The sequence below is a fragment of the Pelodiscus sinensis genome, chromosome 17 (assembly GCF_052426305.1).
Source record: "Pelodiscus sinensis isolate ZL-2025 chromosome 17, ASM5242630v1, whole genome shotgun sequence".
Lineage (NCBI taxonomy): Eukaryota > Metazoa > Chordata > Testudines > Trionychidae > Pelodiscus > Pelodiscus sinensis.
In genome coordinates, this window is record NC_143068.1 from 22,760,204 (window position 1) to 22,781,521 (window position 21,318).

Here is a 21,318-nt window from a genome sequence, read left to right on the forward strand (position 1 = left end):
AGAAGGATTAGCCAAAGTTTCTATTTGACTCATGTTTGAGTTTGAGTCCTAGTTTTTTGTTTTAGCTTAGAATGTTCAGATTTTAAGTCTTTATGAATTGCTTCCGGTTTTTGTCTGCTCATTTCGCTCACAAGGTGATTACTACTAGACCAGGGTCAGCAACCTTTCAGAAGTGGCGTGAGAAGATTTAACTTATTCACTTCTTTTTAAGATCTGCATGCCGGGAAAAAGGGCGGAAAAGGGGATGGGGCAGGCTGGGTACGGTGACCATATTTTCTTAACAGCTGCAGCTAGGGAGAACGGTTTAATTTATATTATTAAACAGATTGAGCATTTTAATTTTCTCATGTTAGTTTATCAAACTTCATTTTAAATACAGTAAAATATTAATTTATGTCCAACAATTCATTATGGCAGGGATGGAGAACCTTTTTTGGGTTGGAGGGCACTGACCTACAGAAAAATCAGTTGGGGACCACACAAGTGAGAAGAAAAAAAACCCACAACGCTCACAGATGTGGCCCCCCCCACCTAAGACACCTCACTCCTCTGGTGCTCCAGCCTCAAGGGGTGAGGAGAAGGGACAGGGAGGCCTGAGGTTCAGTGTTTCCCATAGGCCAGATTTATTTTTCTGGGGTTCCAGTTAGTTGCTTTTATGGACTCCTTTAGGCTCTGGAGTAGGAACAAAAATGAGGGGTTCGGTGTGCAAGACAGAGCTGCCAGTGAGTGGGGTAGGGATGAGTTGCAGGATCTGGGAGGGAGGAGGGTGCAAAAGGGGGAGAGGTTATGAGGTCTGGGTGGGAGATAAGATGCAGAAGCAGGCTGGGAGTAGGGCATCTGGCCAGGTGCAGGGAGCAGGAGCAAGGGAGGGTGACAGAGCAAGCTGGGGGTGCAGAGTCTTGGCAGGGGGAGGAGAGTGAGGGGGATTGGGGTGTGGGGATCTAGGCATGAGGGGGATGCTTACTTGGCTTCATGCCCCCTTGCAATGGGGAAGGAGCTCAGCCTCCCCATGCAGTGGGGAGCCTGCAGCACCAGTTCTGGCTTCCCACTCAGAGGACATGCAGGGGGGGTGGGAGCGGAGGGAGAGGAGAGGAGAGAGAAGGGGTGTGTGTGAGAAGAAAGCCCAGACCTTCCCTGCCAGACCCAGCTCGCGGTGGAGAGCAGCAGAACAAGTCCCACAGCGGGGTGGGGAGGGGCAGGGAGAAAGAGCAGCAGCACACGGAGTGTACTTGCTGAGCCTGAGCGCATCCCCTCCCAGGGCTAAAGCAGCAGCTCCAAAGTGCGGGGCTCTCGAAGCAGCTCCGCTGGGTTTTGCCTCGGACCCAGCCGTACCCTGCCCCGGCAGCAGTGGCTGCTGCTGTAACAACAAGCTGCTGCCTGGAGATGGAGGCGGCAGCGGTGCATCCAGACTGGGGCTCTGCGCAGCAGAGGGAGTCCCGTGGGGGGAAGAAAGGGGCCACACACCACACAGTGGTGGGGCAGCCACAATGAGTGGTGGAGGCTCCGGACTCTGGAAACCGTGGGCCACCGTAAGCCACCCTGGCTGCTTGCCAGCATAGCACCCAGAGTCTGAGCCTGTCATGCGCCTGTCCCAGCTGGGAGAAGCGAAATGGCAATGCATGGAGCCGGGGGAGCTAGTGTTCCCCGCAAGCCAGATCGGGTGGGTAGGCTCACGTCAGTGAAAATCCGTAGGTCGCCAACCCGACCTAGATCTTTCAAAATTCCCTAGTAGTTTTTGCAGAGAAGCAAGTCTTGGAGTAGAATACTAGTTACTTTGTATATTTACTGTGAAGGACAAGGGGATGGAGCTTCATAACCAATCACATACAATCATAGCTCAAACTAAGTTCTACATAGATACGTTTCCATTAAGAGTCAAACAACATTGAGCATGAAAAAGCTTCCCTCCAAACTAAGGATGTAAAATCCCATGTAATCAATTATCCCAGGGGTCGGCCATCTTTTTAAACCAAAGAGCAAAACTACATCAAAACTCAGAACAAGTGGTCAACAAAAAGCCAGTATATAAGAATACCCATTTGCATGACTGAAAATACACAACTTCTTATTGATAATTGACATGATTAATAATAGCATAAATGAAACGTACTGACAGACTTTATTTAATGAGACTTCTGCTGTTGGGGGTGCAGGCTGTGGATGTGGGGATGAAGAAGTCAGGGTTAGGCTATGTGGGGGGCTGAGGGCAGGAGGCTGGGGTGTGTGGGAGGTGCAGGAGGCAGGGCACTGGGGGTGGGGGCCCTGGCACCAGATTACCTTACCTGGCCAGGGCTGGGCTGCTGCACCCAGGCAGCAGTAATTGGACAAGGGGCAGGGCCAGGATCACCACAGCTGGATCATTACCTCCCCTCCTACCCGTGCCACAGCAGGAGGAGGGCTGCTGCCTCCGCCACTAGCCCTTCTTGAGACCAGACCACGGGGCTTGTCCCAGGATTGGGGTTGGGGACAGGAAGCTGTAGCCAGATGGGTACTGGGCTTACTTTCTCATGTTAGTTTACCAAACTTCATTTTAAACAAAGTAAAATATTAAGTCTAACACAAAAGGCTTCAACCTTGTCTTTATTTATGGCAGGGGTGGGGAACCCCTTTTAGGTCAGGGGCCAAAGATCCACAGATTCATAGACCCATACAGCTGGAAGAGTCCTCAGAAGGTCATCAAGTCCAGCCCCCTGCTCTAGGCAGGACCAATCCCAACTAAATCAACCCAGCCAGGGCTTTGTCAAGCCGAGACTTAAACACCCCTAGGGATGGAGACTCCACTACTTCCCTAGGTAACCCATTCCAGTGCTTCACCACCATCCTAGTGAAATAGTTTTTCCTAATATCCAACCTGGACCTCTCCCACCACAACTTTAGACCATTGCTCCATGTTCTGCAATCTGTGACTACTGAAAACAGCCTCTCTCTATCATCTTTGGAACCTCCCTTCAGGAAGTTGAAGGCTGCTATCAAATCCCCCCTCACTCTTCGCTTCTGCAGACTAAACAGACCCAACTCCCTCAGCCTCTCCTCATAGGTCACATGCTCCAGCCCCCTAATCATTTTGGTTGCCCTTCGCGGGATCCTCTCCAAAGTGTCCACATCCTTTTTGCAGTGGGGGGCCCCAGAACTGGATACAATACTCCAGATGTGGCCTCACCAGAGCCGAATAAAGGGGAATAATCACATCTCTGGATCTGCTGGCAATGCACCTCTTAATGCAACCTAATATGCCATTAGCCTTCTTGGCTACAAAGGCACACTGTTGACTCATATTCAGCTTCTCATCCACTGTAACCCCCAGGTCCTTTTCTGCAAAACTACTACTTAGCTGGTTGGTCCCCAGACTGTAACAATGCTTGGGATTCTTCCGTCCCAAGTGCAGGACTCTGCACTTGTCCTTGTTGAACCTCATCAGATTTCTTGTGGCCCAATCCTCCAATTTGTCTAAGTCACTCTGGACCCTATCTCTGCCCTCAAGCGTATCTACCTCTCCCCCCAGTTTAGTGTTATCCGCAAACTTGCTGAGGGTTCAGTCCATCCCCTACTCCAGATCATTAATAAAGATATTGAACAAAAGTAGTCCTAGAACTGAACCTTGGGGCACTCCGCTAGAAACCGACCACCATCCTGACATCGAGCCGTTGATCACTACTCGCTGGGCCCGGCCTTCTAGCCATTTTTCTATCCATCTTACCATCCATTTATCCAGTCCACAGTCCCTTAACTTGCAGGCAAGAATATTGTGGGAGACCGTATCAAAAGCCTTACTAAAGTCAAGGTATATCAGATCCACTGACTTTCCCATGTCCACAGAGCCAGCTACCTCATCATAGAAGCTAATCAGATTGGTCAGGCACAACTTGCCCTTTGTGAATCCATGCTGACTATTCCTGATCACTTTCCTCTCTTCCAAGTGCCTCAAAATGAATTCCTTAAGGATCCTGTCCACGATTTTTCCAGGAACTGAGGTAAGACTGACCAGCCTATAGTTCCCTGGATCATCCTTCTTCCCTTTTTTGAAGATGAGCACTACATTTGCCTTTTTCCACTCATCAGGGATCTCTCCCGATCTCCAAGACTTTTCAAAGATAATGGCCAAAGGTTCCTCAATGACATTTGCCAACTCCCTCAGTACCCTTGGATGCATTAAGTCTGGACCCATGGATTTGTCTATGTTTAGCTTTTCTAAATAGTTCCTAACCTGTTCTTTACCCACCAAGGACTGTCCAGCTTCATCCTACCTTGCGTCACTTAGCGCATTAGTCCGGGAGCCAACCCTGTCCGTGAATACAGAGGCAAAGAAAGCATTGAGTACTTCAGCTTTCCCCGCATCATCTTTCACTAGGTTACCTCCTTCATCCAGTAGGGGCCCCACACCTCCTCTGATCACCTTCTTGTTAGCATGCCTGTAGAAACCTTTCTTGTTATCCTTCACATCCTTTGTCAGTTACAATTCCAATTGCGCTTTCGCCTTCCTGATAACCCCCCGGCATTCTCGAGCTATACATTTATACCCCTCCCTGGTCATTTGTCAAAGTTTCCACTTTTTGTAAGCTTCCTTTTTGTGCTTAAGCTCACCAAGGATTTCCCCCGTAAGCCAATCCGGTCTCTTACCATGTTTGCCTCTCTTGCTATGCATCGGGATGATTTCTTTCTGTGCCTTCGATAAGGCTTCTTTAAAATACTCCTTTCCCCTTCATGTTAGAATCCCAGGGGATTCTGCCCATCAGGTCTCTGAGTGAGTCAAAATCTGCTTTTCTGAAGTCCAAGGTGTGTATTTTACTACTCTCTTTTCTTCCTTTCGTCAGGATCCTGAGATCTACCATATCATGATCACTGCTTCCGAGGTTGTCACCCACTGCTACTTCCCCTATTAGTTCCTCCCTGTTTGTGAGCAGAAAGTCAAGCTGCGCACGGCCCCTGGTTGGATCCTTCAGCACTTGTACCAAGAAGTTATCCCCAACATTCTCCAAAAACTTCCTGGACTGCCTGTGTACTGCCGTATTGGTCTCCCAACAGATATCAGGGTGATTAAAGTCCCCCACGAGAACCACGGCCTGCAATCTGGAAGCTTCTCTCAGTTGTCCGAAGAAAGCCTCATCTACCTCATCCACCTGATTCAGTGGCCTGTAGTAGACACCAACCACAACATCACTGCTGTTGTTTGCACCTCTAAACTTAACCCATAGACTTTCAACAGGTTTTTCTCCCTCTATATCCTGGAGTTCTGAGCAATCAGGATAGCTCAGTGGTGTGAGCATTGGCCTGCTAAACCCAGGGTTGTGAGTTCAATCCTTGTGAAGGCCATTTAGGGATTTGGGGCAAAAATTGTCAGGGATGGTACTTGGTCCTGCTGTGAAGGCAGGGGACTGAACTCGATGACCTTTCAAGGTCCCTTCCAGTTCTAGGAGATAGGCAAACTCCATTATAAAAAAATAAAAATCATAGTGTTCTCTTATATATAGTGCAACTCCTTCTCCTTTTCTCCCCTGCCTGTCCTTCCTGAACAGTCTATACCCTTCTATGACAGCGCTCCAGTCATGCGAGTCATCCCACCAAGTCTCTGTTATCCCAATTAAATCATATTTCTTGGACTGGGCCAGGGCCTCTAGTTCTTCCTGTTTGTTGCCCAAGCATCTCGCATTAGTGTACAAACACCGCAGATAACCAGTTGATCACCCTATCTTCTCCATTCGAATCAGGGGTCCTCCTTTCTTGCTCGTTCCTCTTTGCATTTCTTCCCGGTATTCGACTTTCCCACTCCCCTCAGGGTTTTGGTCACCGAACCTAGTTTAAAGCCCTCCTCACTAGGTTTGCAAGCCTACCCGCGAAGATGCTCCTTCCTCTCTTGGTTAGGTGGATCCCATCTCTTCCTAACAATCCTTGTGCCTGGAACAGAGTCCCATGGTCGAAGAAACAAAAGCCCTCTCCAAAGAAAAATCAGCTGGGGACCACACAAGTGAGAAGCAGAAAATCCAATCCCTCCAAAAAGCCCAACCCTCACTGATGTAGCCCCCAACTGAAACACCTCATTCCCCTGGCACTCCAGTCCCATATGGGGGGGTAGGGAGAGGAGAAGAAAGAGGTTCAAGGCCTCAAGCCAGATTAACTCTTCTGGGGTTCCAGGATTAGTGGATTTTGTAAGCCCCACAGGCTGGGGCCCAGTGTGTGGGACAGAGCTGCCAGTGAGTGGGATAGGGATGGGGGTGCAGGATCTGCATGGAAGATAAGGTGCAGGAGTAGGGACTCTGGCCAGGGAAGAGGGTGCAGGAGCAGGGTGTGGGTAGGTGCAAAGAACAGGCTGGGGGCACAGGGTCTCTATGGAGCAGGGGAGGGAGGAGCACAGGGTCTGGGCAGCACTTACTTGTTTCTGCACCCTGCACTGCTCTCAGGCTCGCTGTCCCAGGCATGGTTTCCACTGTTCCACTGGCCATATTCTGACCAATGGAGCAGCAGGGGAGGGCATGCTTCTTCCCCAATCACACGGCAAAGCTTAGGGCTTTCTCCACCCCCTCCCCATGGCAGGTGGCTCCAGTCTTGCAGGGGGCATGAGGCTGGAGGCCAGTGTGGGCTCCCTGTTGCAGGGGGAAGCAAAGCAGGGCTAAGCTCAAGCCACGAATTATATTTGACTCTTAAGTGAGCCATAGGTTGCCAACCCCTTAATTAACCAGTTAATATTATAAACATTTAACCAATTAACCACTTAAAACAGGTGTGGGAGGAGGACTGCTCCAGCCTGCCCTTAATCACTGACATCCATACTTGAAATACCTGTATATAGAATAATGCTTAAGATTGACTATTAGGGTTATGGCGGACTTGTCTAAGTACAGGGTGTGAAGCCATAAGATTTTAGAAACTAATTCAAATGTGAACAGTCTTGAGCTGTTCACATTCCAGATTCAGAAAACAAAATTATAAACATGTTGGTAAGATCATACCTAACCTGCTGCTTCTTTTCAGCCTATGAACCAATTACTCAAGTTTTAGACAAAGCCCTGGCTGTGCACTCATGTTCAATAAGCAGGGTTTGGGATGATGAAAGTTTACCTCTTTGCTTAGAGCAATCTTATTTAGCTTACCTCCTCTCCAAGCATTGCAAAGTCCACTGCCCCAACTTTCAAACACCTTGAAAGAGCTCAGCCTTTGTTTACCCTCTGGGAACTTGAGATGAGATTTCCAATCTCAGAAGAAACTGAGTAACAGCATTTAATGTAAATGGAATCACAATGCATTTTTCTGTGTCTCAATTTCCACATCTATAAAATGGGAAAACGATTACCCATCCTTCCTTTGTAAAGGGCTTTGAATCTAGAGATCAAAAATGCCATATAGTAACTGAACCTTATTATAGAGGCCTCAGTGCATAATGTTGGCAATTTAGCAGGCCAGAAAATTGTACCAAACAAAATTATGAGCAATTCTGCCTATTACTGTTTCCAGGTGGCAGTAATGTCTGCCCAAATTAGAAATGTGAAAGAATACATAATGAGCTAAAACTTCACTTGAAGTATAGCTACAGTTATCTCTCAACATTTACCTGATGCCAGCCAACTGTCCCCCTACACCAGTGATTCCCAACCTTTTTCCCCATGGAGGAACCCTTAACCTAATTTGTCATAGCCTAAGGAACCCCTCCCTATGAAGACGTTTGCTTGGCCAGAAAAAGTTGACAGCGGGGAGAGCAATTCAATTACTGCTAAATTACTGTCAAGAAAATGTATTTGTAAAGAGCTGTTTTTTATGTGTCAGCTTACACTTCAAGAAAAAAAAATGTTACAGTAAAACTCCATTAGTCCAGCATCCAATGCTCCGGCACCATCAGGAACCCGGAAGTGCTGGGGCAGCCGGACAGGCTTCCCCCATTCAGCTGCTGCTGAAGCTGACCAGCAGCTGAATCGGGGAAGCCGGGAGCAGAGCATCTGGGGTGCTGCCGGGTTGGTCTCGTAGCGCTGCCCCTCGGGGCTGCGGGACCAACCCAGCAGCACCCCAGCTGCTCTTGGGGATGCCTGGGGCAGAGCAGCTGGAGTGCTGCCAGGTTGGTCCTGCAGCGCCAAAGGACAGCACTGCGGGACCAACCCGGCAGGACCCCAGCTGCTCTGCCCCAGGGGTCGGGATTCAGCCGCTGCTGAAACTGACCAGCAACGTCAGTTTCACCAGCAGGCTGAATCCAGACGCCTGGGGCAGAATAGCTGGGGTGCTGCCGGGGTGGTCTGGTAGCACCGCCCCTCAGCACTGCAGGACCAACCCGGCAGGACCCCAGCTGCTCTGCCCCAGGGGTCCCCAAGTCAGCTGCTGCTGAAACAGATCAGCGGCTGATTCCAGGAAGCCCCGGGCAGAGCAGCTGGGGTACTGCCGGGTTGGTCCCGCAGCGCCGTCCTTTGGCGCTGCGGGACCAACCCGGCAGCACCCCAGCTGCTCTATTGCAGGCTTCCCCGATTCAGCTGCTGCTGAAACTGACCAGCAGTGGCTGAATCAGGGATGCCTGGGGCAGAGCCGGACTATCGTAAGGGGGGGCTATGAGGGGTCTGGGGTGGCATCCCCTCCCACCCCACTCCAGACCCCTCACAGTCCCCCCTTCTGATAGTCCGGCATATCTGATAATCCGGCACCCCCTGGGTCCTAAAGGTGCCAAATTATCGGAAGTTTACTGTATTTATTTGTTCAATGATTTCTCACGGAACCCCTGACGATGGTCTGCGGCACCACAGGTTTCCGCTGAACCCTGGTTGGGAAACACTGCTCTACACACACCTAAAGATGTATTTGCCCCCTTTTTTTATAAGGAGAAAACTGAATAGCATTACAGGTGAAATACTTTAAATTAACCTTTTTTATCTCTGCATTTTTAAACAAAATGAATGCTTATTTGTACACAGATATAGCTAGCAATGTAAAAGTTTAACTGGGTAACCAATAAACCTCACCCATAATAAGTGAGGCTTACCGGTTAAGGTTAACTGGTGGGGCTGGAACTAGGGATGTTATCTCCCACCTGTCCCCCGCACTGTCTCTTATATGAAGGCAGCAGCGCAGAGGGGATGGGGAAAGAGGGCCTGTGTGTAACTGTGAGGGTTAACCAATTAGCTCGGGAGGATACACGTTCACATCCTAGCTGGAACAGCTCCCCTCCTGCCATGGGTAGGGGGTTGCTCCAGCCCTGGAGGGGGCCTGTTATAGACAGTGGCTGCTCCAGCATCTTGGTTGGTATAGCCTCTGTCTGTGGCAAAGGGGGGGCATTCCAGCCCAGTGGTGGGCAGGAGAGCCCTCCTGCACATCCTCCTTTAATTGGATAACTGGTTAAACAGGATTTTATATGGCTACATATAACTTGTTTGATACAATTGTTGTTACGTAGTTTGATCGTTCAAGCAAAGCCCATTTATATTTATACTCCAACTGCATGATAACTTGCCAGATGCACAGACATTACCAGTCTGGAAATATGTGAGCATCAACACTTATTCTCATTGGAGGGAAAGCCTAAAACTCGTGTGTTCAAGAATTAATCCTTCTTGCGCAGCAGCTATTTAATTCTATATAGTTTTTTAGAAGTCTCAATTTATTTCCACTTCTAGTACTGCAAACAATGAGATATAGGAATGGTCCAGATATGACTTATATAGAATATATATATACTTTGTAATATCAAATTTGAAAAATAGTTTGACAGAAATCTAAATAACAGTGCACAAAGCAAGGTGTCCTTTTACACCTTGGTGAAACTTAATCACTCACGTATCTCAATCTACTCTGATTTGAACAAGGTGCTCATTAAGCTACAGTGACTCACTCCACTCAAAGTAAAAGCTTAATTACAGGCCGTGTTTTAGAATCTATGAAAGATATAGGCAATAACTGTTACAAATTAAGGCAGCAAGTGTCCTGTAACAGAAATTTAGAAAGTTTTAGGTTGCCACTCCCAACAGAAAACTTGAGACAGAAGGGGATAGACATTTCATAACTAGCTCATTTTAAGTGAAGTAGAAAATGAAGACAATACTCATGTATTAGGTGAAAACACAGATAATTGCTTATCATCTGCCTTCAAAAATTCATTTAAAAAACATTTTACACTCCTAGAGGTCTTTCTTTGATAGCAAATACTCAAAAAATTGTAGGTGACCCCAGGAGATATGGATAACAAAACTGAAAATTGAAATAATCACAGAGGCAGAGTACAGAAGCATACACCTGATTGTTCCGAATCCCACTCCTTTTTTCATTAAGACACTTTTAGATCAAAATCATGTTTTGTAGTTTCTGTATGTCAAGCACACACCAAAGGCCTCTTGTTTCTTCCATTCCCTCAGTTCCACATTACCACCCTTCTCTCCCCACCTCCTTTTAGATTGGGGAAGTATGTAAATTGTTAAGTATATATCATTTTTAGTTTATTAAATTAGTTTTTTTCTTTCTGCCAAGGAGATAAGGCATTCAGGGCATCAACATTTTAAATGCCGCTGGAATGACAGGCAGAGTTTAGATAAGAAAGGCCACAATAGGTTAGACTGAAGGTCCATCTAATCCAGTATCCAGTCTTCTAGCAGTGATCAATTCCAGGTGCCCCAGAGGGAATGATCACGTGATCCATCCATTGTCCATTTCTAACCCATCCTGGCTAGGATCTATTGATGGACCTCTTCTCCATGAACTTATCTAGTTCTTTTTTGAACCCTATGATAGCCTTGGCCTTCATAACATTCTGTCAAGTTGATCGTGTGTTGTGTAAAAAAAAAAATATTCCCTTTGTTTGTTTTAAATGTGTTACCTATTAATTTCATTTGGTGACACCTCCCCCCCAGTTCTTGTTTTATGAGGAGTAAACCACATTTATTTATTTCCCCACAAAGTCTTGATTTTATAAACCTCTATCATATTCCCTCTCTCCGCCCTCCCCCAGTCTCCTTTCCAAGCTGAAAAGTCCCAGTTTTATTAATCTCTCCTCACATTGAAGTTGTTCCATAATTTTTGTTGTCCTTTTCTGAACCTTTTCCTAAGATGAGTCAACTACACCCACAAGCAGTATTTAAGGTGTGGATATACCATGGATGTATATACAGGCAATGCTATTTTCTTATTAGCTATCCCTTTCCTAATGATCCCCAACATTCTGTTTGCTTTTTGACATTGAGTGGATGTTTTCAAAGAACCTCACCTTAAAAAAGATATTTTGGCCTTGGAAAGGGTTCAGAAAAGGGCAACTAAAATGATTAGGGGTTTGGAACGGGTCCCATATGAGGAGAGGTTAAAGCAAATGGGACTTTTCAGATTAGAAAAGAGGAGACTAAGGGGGGATATGATAGAGGTCTATAAAATCATGAGTGGTGTGGAAAGGGCCGATAAAGAAAAGTTATTTATTAGTTCTCTAAATAGAAGAACTAAAGGATAACAAATGAAATTAATGGGTAGCAGGTTTAAAACTAATAAAAAGAAAGTTTTTCTTCACACAGCGTGTAGTCAACCTGTGGAACTCCTTACCAGAGGAGGCTGTGAAGGCTAGGACTATAATAGAGTTTAAAGAGAAGCTAGATAATTTCATGGAGGTTAGGTCCATAAAAGGCTATTAGCCAGGGGATAAAATGTGTCCTTGGCCTCTGTTTGTCAGAGGCTGGAGAGGGATGTCAGGAGACAAATCGCTTGATCATTGTCTTTGGTCCACCCTCTCTGGGGCACCTGGTGCTGGCCACTGTCGGCAGACAGGCTACTGGGCTAGATGGACCTTTGGTCTGACCCAGTACGGCCGTTCTTATGTAAGAACTGTCCACAATGAATCAAAGATCTGTAAGTGCTAACTGTTAATTTAGACCCCATCATTTTATGTCTAGTTGGGATATTTTCCAATGTGCATTAATTTGCATTTATCAACATTACATGCCATCTGCTATTTTGCTGCCCAGTCACCCAGTTTTGAGAAACTCTTTTGACACTCTTGCATTCTGCTTGGGACTGAACTATCTTGAGTAGATGTATATCATCTGCAAATGCCGCCACTTCACATTTATCATATCTTTTATGAATTTTTTGAATTGGACGAGTCCCAATACAGACCCTGGGGGACATCACCATTTACCTCTCTCCAGTCTGAAAACTGACCATTTATACCCATCCTTTGTTTCCTATCTTTTAACCACTTACCAATCCATGACAGGATCTTCCCTCTTATTCCATGACAGCTGACTTTGCTTAAGAGCCTTTGGTGAGGGGCCCTATCAAAAGCTTTCTGAAAATGTAAGTATATTATTTCCACTGGATCCCCCTTGTCCCCACGCTTGTTACTCCCTCAAAAAATTCTAGTGGTGAGGCATGATTTCCCTTTACAAAAACAATGTTTATATTCTCCCCCCCCCCCCCCAACAATTTTGTTCATTCATGCATCTGACAAATTTTATTTATTATAGTTTCAACCAGCTGGCCCATTACTGAAGTTAGGCTTACCAGTCAGTCATTGTCAGGATCAACTTGGAGTCCTTTCTAAATATTGCTGTCACTAGCTACCCTCATCATTTGGTACTGAAACAGATTTAAACTATCAATTACAAACCAAAGTCAGTAGTTCTGCAATTTCACATTTGAGTTCCTTCAGAATTACTGCATGAGTATTATCTGATCCTGGTGACTTCTTAGTTCAGTTTATCAATTTGTTCCAAAACTTTTTCTAATGACACCTCAGTCTGAGACAGTTGTCAGCCAAAAAGAATGTCTTAGGTTTATAAATCTCCTCAGAAATGAAGATCAATTAAAATAATTCATTTAGTCCCTCCCCAATATCTTTATCGTCCCCAAGAGCCCCTTTAGCACCTCAATCATCCAGTGGCCCCCATTGGCTGCTTAGCAGACTTTCTGCTTCTGATGCACTTTTTTTTTTACTAATACTTTGAGTCTTTGGCTAGATGGGGAATGTTGCTATCCCAGAAGGTAATGGTCAGGGCTCGACAATCTATGTAATCTACTCACCCATGGCAAGTAGATTACATCCTGGAAGTGCTGGGTTCGGGCGATCTGCTCATGCGCAGAACGATCTGCTCATGCGCAGAACGCCGGACAGCGTGGCAGGCGAGCGGGGCTCGCCGCGGCTCGGCAAGCCCTGGTAATGGTGTTCTCTATCAAACAGTTCTTTGTTATATAAACAACTACAGAGCCCATTAAACTTGATGGGTTTGCTAATCAGATACCAGAGACTGTACATCTCTGATTTTCCCAACCTGGTTTTCCAATTTTTGTCAAAATCAACAAGATTCTCCCCATTGCTGCCTACAATATTCCCTGAAACTTTGGAAATGATCAGAAATGATATTCAAAAATTATCATGTTACATCCAGAGTAATATCATCAAGTTGAGTTTACAACCTCATTTCACTCAGACAAAAATTATCAGATTTATGCAAGAAAGTTATGCAAGAAAGTAATTTTTTCAAGCAAATGATCCTTCTGAATTTCTTTAGTGCCAAAATTATTAAAGGTGTTTCAGATAAGCTACAGTGTGCATGAGGAGGGTGGGAAATGGTCTTTTCCCCTTCATAACAGAATATTGCCAGCTACCGTCTATTATTTTTACATAATATTCAAGGAGGTTACTATTATTACTAAAAGTTATTGAACTGTAGGTTTAATGTTTCCTGTACCTTTAGGTGACCCAGGGACAGTGAAGTTTTGGTTTTAGTTCCAAGGGGAGTATTTATGTTGGAGAAAGCCTAAAGAGAAAAAAAAATGCAGCATTAGTAATTTGCTTTGTGAAGCTACTGGAGTATTGTAGGGTATTCTTTAATTTAAGCAATAAGCAGTTAATCATCAGGCAAAATGAAGAAACATCTGAATATGAAGGCAATATTGCCCAAAGTGTAGCTGAGAGTGAAGACGGCTTGGAAATGTTGGAACTGATTTTCAGAAAAATGCTAGCTCCACGTATACATTTCTGGGGCTTGTTTTATAAAATGCTTTCAACATATACATAGTAAGTTCTCAGGCTGTGAGTTTCAGAAGGGCCTAAGGGGACATATCTCCCCTAGACCACAATGAAAACGTCAGCCTTAGACATACAAAAACATTGCAAACATTCTGTCAGTGACAAAGAAGCTTCATTTTTTACCATGCAGAAGTAGTACAGCTTGATTTGACAACCCTCCTCCTCCTGTTCCCATTCCCTAATCCTAAGTAACCTTCCTTAGGGATGCCTATTGTACAAAAACTACATTGCCACAGCTATATACCAGCACAACCCTCTAACGTAAATGCAGCCTACACCAATGGAAGAAGTTTTCCTGTCAAGATATGAGGAATACCACCTTCATGAGCTATAGCAGCTGTGCTGATGGAAGCATTCTTTCATCAATTTAGCTGTGTCTAAGCTGGGGGTTTAGGTCAGAATACCTATGTTGATCAGAGATATGGTTTCCCTATCCCTGACTGATAACAGCTATGTCAAACTACTTTTACGTTTAGATCAAGCCTTAGACTTAGGCTACATCTAGACTACATCCCTCTGTCGGCAAAGGGATGTAAATGAGGCAATTCGAAAGTGCAAATGAAGCGGGGATTTTAATATTTTTAAGGTGTACAGGATCTTTCAAAAAAGCCTGCCATTTTCGAAAGAACCACAGCTAGACTGCAATTTTACTTTCGAAATAACACTTGTTCGAAAGAGTGCCATGATGTAATTACGCAAATGAAGTGCAGGATATTTAAGTCCCCGCTTCATTTGCACTTTCAAAGTGCCTCTTTTATATCCCTCTGCAGACAGAGGGACGTAGTCTTAAGAGGGATGACTGGAATAATGGAATCCATCAATTCTTCTCTTTGCCTGGCTATAAGGGTTGCTTACAAATATGACATACCCCCTTCACAGCAAGGCCTGAGCTCACTGACATGTGATCTAATATGGGAGGCCTAAGATGAGGTAGGCAACAGTATGCCTCCTCCACAAAATCAGTGTATTGCCATGCACTAAGCAGAGAAACAAATACCAGATAGCCTTATTCAAAAATTGATTTCTGCAACCATCTTTAATAGTTATATTAACAGTTATGCACACAGTATTATTGATTAAAGTGCTGGCTCTGGCATTGTACTGCAGAGGTTTTTATAAAGTTTGGTTCAGTAGAAAATGCTTAATAACTACAAATCAATCTACATACCCTTTACTTCAAGGTGAGTTTTAGTTCACTATTGACTACAAAATCAGACCCCAGGTCAGGCCTAATATTTCTGAATGACTTTTTGTGCCATATACAGATATCATGTGGTAGAAGTAGGAAAAGGAGAAAGCAGAGGTAACAGATAAACTGATTAGCAAAAATTCCCTACGGATTTAATGCACACAAAGATTTTAAACTTAAGTAACATTAAAGCAATAATTTCAATGTTCAAACTTGGTCACATCACGTGTTTAAAATTATGTAATTAAATGCCAGGATTTGTTTGTTTTTTTAAAAGGAAGAAACACGTTCAGTACTAAGATCACAACAATCATTTGCAATTTCCATTGAGACCAATCCTACTCCATATGTTTAGTTTTTTCTAGCAGACATTACACATAGCATATCCAGTTTTACTTCTGAGGTTTTGAAAATCAAAATTTGTTTCTTACTCAATTATTTCCTACTATTTTATCAGAGAAGATGGATGGTCTCTTGGTACTGCAATGACTGTTTCGACATAAGTCAAGACTGAAAATAAATCCAAAAGGCTATGTCTAGACTGCCCTCTCTTGCGCAAGAAAATATGCAAATAAGGCAAAGTGGTGAATATCGCTGCGCCTCATTTACATACTTAATAGTGGACAAGGAATTTTCATTCTATATAAATGAGAAATATACAAGAAATACTAACATTTCTAGCCATCTTTCTTAGATGAGCAAATTCTACTTATTCTACACTTCAGATATTTAGTAAAAAACTAATCAGAAAAATATTAGTAGACAAATACAGCATCTTACAGAAACAATCACTAAATTGAGATGTTATAGTCCTCTTCGATTTTTAAAAACTAAAAGAATTCTTCAATCACAAATATAATAAAAGCTAATATATTATGAACATCTGTCACTTGTACAGTGACAATCTTCAGAGCGACGTAAGGCAGAAGAAGAATTACTAGGACAGGTTTGTGAAGTTAAACATTTAACTGATTGTTACATATTTTTCATGCATTCTGATAGAATGATTTTTAAACAAATAAGAGGCTCTAGAAATAGGTCTATTTTTAATTCTTAATTTCAAATGACTAACACAAAACCAACATGTTATGTTGGTAACACTATTAAATGTCCTCTGCGGTTAAATATCATCCACTCCATTATCACACTTGTTATCAAACAGTTGAGAAATCAAATAGTCTGCAATTATACAGAACATAAATCTATTAGAACAGTGGTTTTCAAACTTTTTCTCCTGTAACCCAGTTGGGAAAAATTGCTTATGCCCACAACCCAATAACTATCTTTTTTACAATTTTCCCTACCACAGCTGGAGCTCTCCCCCACTGCAGAGCTCGCCAGGAGGCTGCCAGGGAGCTTTGCCCCCACCCTCAAGCTCCAGCTGCAAACCCAGTACCCCACATCCTGCAACCCAGTACTGCACCATGACCCTGAGTTTGGGAATCACTATATTAGAAGCTAATTGAAACTTGCGTGTTCCTAGAAAGCCTCTTTTAAACATTTGTGTCATTTGTTTGAAGGGAATAGCTAATTTTCTTCTAATTTTAAATACTCAATTGGCTTTCAGAAAAAGCAAGGAAATAAAAAACAGTAACTGATATGGCACAGTAAAGCAGACTATTTTGTGTGCTACGGTAATCAGCTAAAAACTAAAGAAAAGTCTAAAGTGTAAATTATGCTGTAGACTGAATTATTTCTTTTAATCAGCAACAAATTCCTGTTCAGAGGTATAAAATGTAAAACAGAAGCTATTATTAAACGAAATATGGAGAACTTCAGTTGAAGAGCAGGAATAGTCATGTTTTTGCCCCTTAACACAGAAGACAAATTGAACTTAGGTTTAAATAAATTTCTTATCTGACACTTACATGCCCCCATTATAACAATACCTATTTGTCTCACAGTCTAATGTATTATCACAATGTCCCTGTGAAATACAGAGTGGTATTATCTCATTTTATAGATGAGGATCAGCGACACAGAGAGGCTAAGTGACTTCCCCAAGTTATCAAACAAAGTCTACAAAGGAGTAGGATTTTGGTGACATCTGCAGTTTTGAAGGAATGGCTTTCATATCACTTTCTTTATGATTTATTAGTACTCAACACTCACCATATGAAAAACCGAAACATGCAATCAGACACCTCTGAAACCTTAGTAGAAATAGCAGTGCTGACTAACTGAAGCCCAAAAATTGAGATCTTGAAAAATTACCTGATGCCCACATAGGCTAGTAAATTTTAGTATTCTAGTTATCCCAACAAGTGAGAAGAACAACCTCCCATAAAGCCAGAGTAGAGGGTGTGGGAATTCATGCAAAGTGCTGTTCCTGAACCCCACTCAGGACTTATAATAAATGAATACCTTAGTGCCAGGAAAAATATACACATTTTGTTAATGTGTACAAAATGACTCTTGGGTCTTCCAGAGATCTGTACAATATATTAGATGTGCCCAAGATGCAGCAGTGTGATTTAGGAATTCATCCAATGTTCACTTGATGCCCATTTCTAATTTGATGGCTGGTGGCTACCAAAAAAGATGCTATTATTGTTTCCAATATCAGCCTCTGGGTAGTTAAGGGTAATAGGTATCAACCCCTTCCCTTATCTCAAGTCTCCTGACTGTATGGAAGAATCCATTACTTTACATCTCCTCTAGACTCCTCAAAGCACTCTTACTCTAGTCTTCACTCAGCTTCCACTTCTATATTCGCCTTGTGTCATTTGTTTCATCATCCTGCCTGTTCACAACTTTTCCAAGTAGCCATGACAAAGGCAAAAACATGATCATCAGTTTCACTTATGGTAGTAAGAACACAATGGCAACAATGAAACCGATTAAGTCTGCTGTCTGCAAACCCAGGAAGACAGAACCACATTACAAAGTTGGATTTTCCTTATGACTATAAAAGCTAACACTTTTTTAAACATGAAAGGTTAAATACTGCAGGAATTGATGATGCTCCTCTCTCCTTTCCTTTCTTCCCCCTCTACACCAAATCATTATTGGAACCTCAAGTCCAAATTTCCACAAACTCCAATAGCTCTGAAGAGTTAGATCACTTGACAAAATATTCCACAATAATCTAGATCAGGGCATGCCTATACTATAGAAAAACAGCTGCAGACACTTATTGCATTAAAATAATGTTTTTTCTTTCACAGAAGAGGCAGTACCTATGTCAATGGAAGAATTCTTTCGCTGGCCTACACTTTGGGGAAGGCAGGCAAAAGCGATGACCTAACTGGGTCAATCTCCCGCCCCCCCCCCCAGCCTTGAACAATATAACTAGGTTGACCGGGGTTTTAGGTGTAAATCAAACCTCAGCGACCATGGCTTAACCTACAGTATGAAGCAGCTCTGATGGGACTGAGTATTTAACTTTTATAATTAGTGTTAAAGTAGACTAGACAAAGATTTATTATTGAAAGATTAAATACCTGTCAAAAAAGGACACTGGCCTCTCGTTCTCTATCAATTACAGGAAAAAATGAGTTACCAGAATGCAAAAACACTAACTGAGCAAGGTTGCATATCTGGACAACTTTCTATAAATAAAAAAAAAAAAAAAAAAAAAACCCTCAAAAGCTAATATCTGTGTCAGTATAAAATAGAGCTAAAAATAATTAAAATAGGTGATATTTACATATTGCTTCACAAACAGAGAAGACAACACCCAGGAGAGAGGATGTGGATTAATGATAACTGAGATAACACGTAAGCCTTTAAATGCTAACAGTTTACGCTATCACAAAAATAATTAAAATGAAACATTTATTTTTCTAAAACATTACAAGCACATTTTTTTTTAGTTATTAGTCCAGTCCAATAAAATAATCAAGAGACCTACCTGCATCATAAATATCAATATCTTTATGTCTATGAAAATTTATCAGTGCAACTGTTGAAAGTCTTGTTATAACAAATAAAATTAACTCCTCTTTTTTGAATTATAAATGTGCAAAAATAATCAAACCACTTTCACAATTTCTAAGTTTACCAATAAAGACTATTAAATGGGGCTTTAAAAATCCAGACATTTGTAGGGTAAAATGTATATTATTCAATGACATCATGATACAAACAGCCCACTTTTTAAATTTACCTCTCATCCTGTAATTGTATCTGTGCAATTGTGCTGATATAGGTAAATCTGTAGATAGTTTAACATCTGCAGATTGACTTGACAGAGACCCACACAGGAAAAAAAAATTGAAGATATGAAACATTCGAGAAGCCTGGCTGTCAAAAGCTATTGATGTTAGTGGGTTTTCTTTTTAAACTTACACACATACACAGTACAGAGTTTTGTTTTGTTAAAAATGAAATTGTATAACCCAATAAGGATTTTGGACAGGGAAGTGTGCAAGTATGTGTGTGTGGATGAGGGAGGGAATCAATTATTCAGGGGACATCTACACTCAAGTTTTTTACCTGGTTAACTGATTTCCAATTAGCTTTAAATAGTTAACACTACAATGACATTTCTATTTCAAAAATATAGGAGTTCCTCCCCCGCCATAGTTCAGCCATTGCCACAAGTTACTGTAGTTGTATGTTAAAGTGAGAATTATAAGGGTTAAAAAAACCTCAGAAGATCTTTATGAATCTATTTTACACATTTGCTACACAAGCAGGGGATAGAGAATTATATTGATAGTCTGGCATTTTTTGTGTATGTGACTGTGATCTAACCTCTCCATCCTCACACATCACATTCTTCCACCTCTTTAACTAGGCAAAAAAAAAAAAAAAAAAAAAAAAACACATAAAGCTGTTATATACGGGAATGCCAATTCTCTTTTAGAATATGATCTGACGAAGTGTGTCTGGCCCATGAAAGCTCATCACCTAACAAACTCTCTCATCAGTCTTTAAAGTGCTACATATTTTTTCCATCTGTGCATCAAGATACTGTCTACCGGGGCTCTAACACAATGGAATAGCAGGTACGGACTGGACAAATGCTCCTATCCCACAGGCGTAACGGGGGAACAGAGCTTTCCCAGGAACCTGTTGCTGTTACAGCTACCAAAAACTGGTGTCACGATAGGAAAAGGGGGGTGGCTGATGCTGCAGCTGACACCCACTCTAGCGCTATGCGCGGGAGGTGGGGGTGGATCTTGCGCTGCAGCTGCCTATGAACCTGGGGGTCGGTGCGTTTAACGGGGCGAGGCCCGGGATACTCCCCTCAGTTGCCTCCCCCACGGACAGGGAGCCGAATCCTACCCCGCGCGGCCCGCTTCCCTTCACAAGCCTCAGCCAGGCCCCGCTCTGTAACCTGAGCCAGGCCCCCTCGCCCTACGCCAGGCCGGGCCCCCCCACGGCCCGCTCGCCGCGAAGACGAGTCCGGCTCATGCCCGCCAGGCGAAGGGGAATCCTGCCCTTGCCCGAGCTGCTCCCTAGCGAGCACCGACTCCCACGCCCGCCCAGCAGGAGCCCCGCTGCCGGCCTCCTCGCGCACCCCACAGCTGGAGGCACCAGAGCCGCCGCTACCCCCGCTAGGCCCCGCCGCCTCCCCCCGTCCCCCTGCCCGGGAATCCGGAGCCGCCCCCCTCACCTGGCTGCCTGGGCTGCGGCTCCCGGGCCGGCTGGTGCTGCGGGCGGGCAGGCGGGCGTCTCAGTCCATTGGCCGGGTCCCGAGGCGGGGGGTGGGGGTCTGGGAGAGGGGGGGCAAATCGCAGTGGCGAAGGGAGGCGGCGGACACAGGGCAAACACTAAAGAGAATGAGCGCCGGGGGCAGGCCCGGCCGGGGAGGAAGTGACGACACCACGCCGGGAGCGAGGAAGCCAATCAGAAGGACTGTAGTACCGGATAGCACCGCCCATTGTAGCCTTCGCAGCCAATCCGCCGGCGGACCGGCGCGGAGCGCAGGCCTCAGGCCGGACTGCAGCTCCCGGCATACACCGCTCGCTCAGCCCAGCTCACCTCCTAGGGGACTACAGCTCCCGGCATGCTCGGCTTCGCTCGGGCGCTCGCCGTTGAGGGAGGGGGACTTGAACTTGGTCAAACTTTCCCGTGAAGCCGGTGCCGGACGCGGCCCCGGGCTGGGGGTTCCCGGAGCCTTTCAGCAAGCAGGGCCTGAAGCTTCGATTCATGGGGGCTGGGCAGGCTTATCCGACCGCCGCATGGTTCGGGAGCCTGCGGGGGGCAGGCA

General features: G+C 44.3%; 1 protein-coding gene across 6 annotated transcripts in view; it reads right to left on the reverse strand.

Annotated features, from left to right (window-relative positions):
• The window catches only part of STAU1 (staufen double-stranded RNA binding protein 1), a 52,835-nt gene extending 31,950 nt beyond the window's left edge, over positions 1-20,885 (reverse strand). For 5 of the 6 annotated variants that reach the window (XM_075901233.2, XM_075901232.2, XM_075901234.2 and 2 more), the window contains exons 1-2: positions 20,722-20,885; positions 13,629-13,697 (exon numbers count right to left, since the gene is read on the reverse strand). The gene's annotated coding sequence lies outside the window, so the exon portion shown is untranslated. The remainder of the gene's footprint in view (positions 1-13,628; positions 13,698-20,721) is intronic. The other variant, XM_075901231.2, reaches the window with a different exon arrangement.
• Between the last annotated feature and the right edge of the window lie 433 nt (positions 20,886-21,318).